This window comes from Helianthus annuus, chromosome 11 (assembly GCF_002127325.2).
Source record: "Helianthus annuus cultivar XRQ/B chromosome 11, HanXRQr2.0-SUNRISE, whole genome shotgun sequence".
Lineage (NCBI taxonomy): Eukaryota > Viridiplantae > Streptophyta > Magnoliopsida > Asterales > Asteraceae > Helianthus > Helianthus annuus.
The window spans coordinates 53,763,980-53,769,979 of NC_035443.2; positions in this window are offsets into that span (position 1 = coordinate 53,763,980).

Here is a 6,000-nt window from a genome sequence, read left to right on the forward strand (position 1 = left end):
TAACACAAGTAACATAATTAACCATCATACCATAGCAAAGAAAGTCATGAAAGACTTTCAAATAAAAGTTAAGGCAAGTCCTAGTAACTTGCAAGTTTAACTATTGTTCAAACAGCCATACAGGCCTAACACACAACCAACAGGAACCTTAAGGGTTCCTGGAAACCTAATATTGTTCAAGGTAACATTACAAACCATAAATTGTTTTGCTAAGAAAGGTACGAATAACCATTAAACAGCAGCAGAAGGCTTAGAGACCCCAGAACCTTCAGCTTTGGCCTTCTTGGACTTCTTAGCCTTCGCACCACCATCACCACCCACCGCTGAAGCCTCCAAGCTCGCATCCTTTGAAACATTCGGCACACTTGAAAGAGTATCATCACTATCTCCTGAATAAGATCTTTTCTTCAAAAGTGAGCCCAAGACTTCCGCACAAACCTTTTCATTAAGGCCCTCCGGTTTCAAGTCCTGTAAAACAGATAAAGGCTTACCAAAACAAGAGGAAACCTAATGAACATAAGGATAGGTCAACCTCTCCATCTGTTCAACTGAGCCCTTAAAAACATCAGAAGCTTCAGGACGAAACAAGGGGGACTTTTCCAGAGGATGCCCAGCTTCATGCAACTTATAACCAGCAATGAGGCCTTGGTGTTTTCCCAAATTGAGCAACTTTGTATAAACCTCACAAAGAGCAGAGTTAAATTCAGCAGAATGAAGCAGATAAGTGACAACTTGTTGAAAGCCCTGCTCAATCAACCACTGGTTATCACTAGTTGCCCGGGAAACCAAAGCCTTCAAGCTCTCCTTCTCCTCATCAAAGGCTTTCTGAGTAACAGACAAAGCCTCCTTGCCTGCCTTTAGCTTCAACCGATCGGCCTCAAAACTTTTCTTAAAATCACTCATCTCAATCTCATGCTGCTTCGACAAGTCTTCAACCTTTTTCGACCAAGCTTCCTCCTTCTCAGCAAAACCACTTATTTCCTTCTTCATTGCGGCCATCGAAGATTTCATTTTGTCTTTCTTCTTAGAAAACTCTTCATACTCTTGCATCCTCTGACGAAAACGGGCAACGCCCTGAGGAAGCATGGCAGCAAGATTACAAGTACTTAGAATCATACGAGACAACATCACATCATCATCATCCATTTCGGAGATAGTATTATGAACCGAAGGAGGAGCAATATGACTCAAGGCATCTTCACAAACAGCAGCATCTTTAAAACTGTCGTCAATTTTCACCGACCAACCTGGCACATAAACCGCATCCGGATCCAACCCTTCAACATCCATGCTTGAAGAACCCTGAACAGGAGTGGCAGCAACCTTCTTGGCCGAAGCCTTTTTGCCATAAACAACTAGCTTCTTCTCTTTCTCAGAACCCGCTTCAACACCTCGATCCCCAGACACTTCGATATCATCACTCAACTCCACCGGGTCAGTAGAGGTGGATTGAGGAACACCTTTTAAACGACGAGTAGATCGACGGGTCGAAGTCTTGGGGACAAGAGGTTTAGAAAAACCTTTCACGTTGGAAACACTAACATATCCAGTACCCTCAAACCTTTGTTCAGTACCCTTAACTACAACATTCTCATCAAGAATAACGGGAACATCTCCAAAAACCACATCTGAAGTGTCGTCACTCTTAATAAAATCCAAGGCAGACATAACTGCAAGCAACAAACAGACAGAACATTAGACATAAATTAAGAAAAATACAAGAAAAGTGGAAAAAAAATGCATACCCGTGCCATCCCTCATCAGAACCGGATCCCGATTAGCTTTTTCCCATAACTTACTAACCCCTAACAAGACTAGCAAATGCTTAGGAAATGGATGAACCCTTGAAGGGCATTCCCGGATGGCTTTCAGAAAAGCATCATTCAAATCAGACTCAAGGGGTTCCGGTTCATTGAGAACAGCATCCGGGTGCCTCCACGCCATTTTAAATGGAACAATAGTATCGGAAACCCAGAAAAAATGATTCTTCCAAGTCCCAAGTGTTGTAACCATAGACGAAATAAGGCAAGAATCAACCTTGAATGCTTCAAAGGTAAACCAATCGCCATTTTTGGCCAAACAGAAAAAACGGCGAAAAAGCAATAACGAAGGATCATATCCGAGGGCACGGCACAAAACCTCAAAATGTAAAACCCTAGCCATGCCCTTCGGATGAATCTGACCAAAGGAGACTCGATAATACTCCAATAAGTTCAACACAAACAAGGAAAACGGATAACGGAGGTTCGAAAACTCGAAATGAAGACAATAAAGAGCGACAAAACCAACCGGACATTTGTCAATCGAAACATCGCACGCAGGAGCAGTAGGTTTAAATTTAGTCCCAATACCATATTCCATACAAAACAACTCTACTTCTTCCTGGGTTAATCGGGAAAAGGATTTTGCTAAATCCTTAAGAGCACCCATTTTTGCAAAGAAAATATGAAGAACATAACGAAATAAAGGGAACCGAAACTAACCTTGGAGAAAAAGGAAGGGAGTTGCAGAGAGAAACTTGATGGAATTACGAGGAAAGCAAATGAAAAAATGTAAATGTAATAACCTAATATAGGGGTAATAAAGTAAAACAATAACCCCTGCAAAAACGGCCACCCTACGAACTTCCATACATCAATCAAATCAGTTGTCAGACATTCAAAATTCAAACATTAACTGCTGACAACCTTCCAAGCATTCAAGCACTGAACCCTTAAAACCCTCAGGCAATAAAATAGATGCATAAAAGTCAGAAGTCTTTGAGCTATTCCCAAAAACCTCTGACTTGGGGGGCTGATGACGGGGTAGCCCAAGACTAAATAAAATGACTAAATATGTAAACGCCCAAAAGGTTAAAAGGTTCAATGGTTGGAAAAGCTGAGAAGATAAAGTAAAGCAATATGGGAACAGTAAATAAGTCACATCCCCAGACAGTCTCACCAACCACAACCGTAAAAGCAACGCAGGTCCACAGAGCACATGCAATTATCCAGGGGTCAAAAGACTTCAACCCCCGAATGGGTTAGCCCCTCGCTGCAAGCTAGGTCACTAGTCAAATGAATGCCTCTTTGGGAGATGTCTTCTCCTATATAATTGACACTTCATTTACTGAGTTAGGACATTCCGATCAGACTTGTTTCCTTAAACCCTGGTCCTTCACATCGTGTACTTGCTTCATGCAAATTGCTCTCATTCACATCCAACTCACGTTTATTCTCTTTGTTTCTTCATCCTTTTCTGAACACGCTTCAGAATAGGATCTTCAAACAACAAAAACGAACTAGTGAACCTCCTTCCATGTCTTGCAAACGTGGGGGGACCCCACGACCTGCGTTAGGCAAAGTTAAACCCTTTAACCCTTCTTCCTAACCATCCTTGCTACTACGTTTGGTCTATTATTTGTTGCTTCAACAGTTTTCTTATAATTTTTAAAAATTTTGTTGCTTACAACTTTTAAGTACGTTTTTAAATAATACATAATATTTAAAAGACATAAAATTTTATGAATTAGCACGATCAAATAGTAAGAGTTATAAATGGTTGATTTAATATTTTTAAGAACATCTTTTATGAGCTTTCTTAATTAACTGCTAAAATATTTATTTTATTTTTTAATTTAAGATGTATATATTTCTTATTATGTAAAGTAGCTTCGTTTGCCGGTATGCGCATATAATGTATATATGTGTGGACGGTTGGGGGGCAAAAGTGAAAGTGCACTAATTATAACGTTATTTTACTAATTTCGTGAAAATAACGTTAAACGAGAGGGATGGTTAATCATGCATCATGTGGTGGCGTTGATAGCCGAAAGACAAGGGGGTACATGCACTAATCGGCCTTTATCTCAATTGCTGAGTGTTATGTGTCTTATGTCGAAGGCTTGATACAAAACTACTATCGAGCCGGGGGTCTCACTGGAAGCAGCCTCTCTATTCCTATGGGTAGAGGTAAGGTTGTCTACATCTTACCCTTCTCAGACCCTACCTTAGCTTTGCTATTGATGGAATTTACTGAATATAATAATGATGATGATATTTCTTATTATGTAATGTATTATAAAAAAAATAAAAAATTGTTGAAATATGAAAGATAAGGGTGTGACATGGCACAAACCTTACCTGAAATTCAGGAGTTTGGATTTAGTATAAGCGAGTTAGTTTCAGGTTGAACCTATGATCACATTTAGCTAATCCGACAGGTTCGCAGATTGACTCGTTTAACGACATTTTTAATTTAATTTATTGATATGTGTTTTATGTCAAAATTTTATTTGGTTGGGTTAGTTTTGCGTTGAAAACACAACCCGTTTAACACCCCCTAAAGACTTTTCTATCAATAGTTAAGTGTTTAGTTAGAATTTAAGGGTGCTAGTTAGGTATTTTATGCGTCTAGTGTTTATGAGATGTAACATGATGTTCGGTGACCATAACTAGCTTCGTAACATTAAAACAATGTTTCTAGTGAAAATTTGGTATTTCGGGTAGTGTCCGGTTGTTCGTTTCGTTTACTTTCGTTAAAGTGCTAAATTGCGCAGTTTAGGGTGCTTTATGTTATGCTTTATGACAGTTTTGATTCCCGACACTTAGGAAAGTATTCTAGACCATTATATCATAATTTTGCATTATATTTAGATGTTAAAAGCTGAATTTTTGCTGAATTTGTTTATTTTCTACAGAATCTTGCAGTTTTAGTGTGTTTCTAGCACTTTTCGGTACCTATGTCATCACTAGGAAGGCAGTTTTGTAATCCCTACTTTCCTACACACTATACTAGTGTAACACTTGGTCCTGAGGCTTATTTTGTGTCTTAACATCATGTCTGTCTAGGTACTGAACTCCCGTCAGTATTTCTAGTTTGTCTGATAGTTGTGCCAACTCTGTTCTGTGCATTAATAGAACTATATTGTGTTGCATGTAGTAATGATAAAAGTTTTGCAACATGAAATGCCATTGTATGTATATAACAGTAATCAGAATTTCATTCGTCTTGTAAACTAAATAATGCACAGTTATTAAAGCACAAATTTCTGTTTAATTATTGTACGGAATGCATGGAAAAGTGTCAGTTGCCACATTTTCCCCCCGTTAAAAGAATTTTGTCCCGAAATTCAAGCTATGTCATTGGTCGTAGGGGAGTTGTGAATCAAATGTGGTCACTTAGGCTTAATTTGGTCTTCATGTTCCCAAGTAAACTCTGGGCCATGATAAGAATTCCAACGAACTCTAACAAATCAATTACGACTTCTCCGTGTTTTTTCCAGTATGCAACCTTAACAGGTTCTTTAATAAATTGGAGTTTGTCGTTGACGTGAATCCTGTTTGCAGGAATAACGACTGTTCCTAGAGTCAGACTCCTCAAAGACTAGACACGTGAAACGTGTCGTGATCACTGTTGAATTTCTCTGGAAGTTTCAGCTTGTGAGCAATGGTCCCAATCCTTTCCAAGATCCCGAAAGGTCTAGTATACCATGGGTCCAACCTCCCACGCTTTCCAAATCGTCCCACGCCTTCCCAAGGTGAGACTCTCATTAGAACCGTACCTCCTATCTCAAATTTCAACAGTTTCCGCCGCTTATCGGCGCAGCCTTTCTACATACCATGTGTTGACTTGATACGCCCACGTATCTGAACAATCTTGCCTATAATTTTCTGAACCAACTCGGGTCAGTAAGTCGTTTATCTCCGGTCTCCGCCCAACACGAAGGGGACTGAACTTACGTTCCTATAAAGCTTTGCGCGAGACGGCCTAAACGACGGTGTGATAAATATTATTTTAGGAAAACTCCACTAAGGGCAAGTGAGTATTCCAACTTTTCATCGAAGTTCACCACACAAGCACGTAACATGTCCACACAACATGTATCGTTCGTTTGCTCTAGTCGTCCGTCTGAGGGTGAAATGTGGTACTAAGGTCCAATCGTGACCTAAACGCCTATGAAACGTCTGCCATATCCTTGGCACAAAGCGACCATCTCGGTCGGACATGATAGAATCAGGC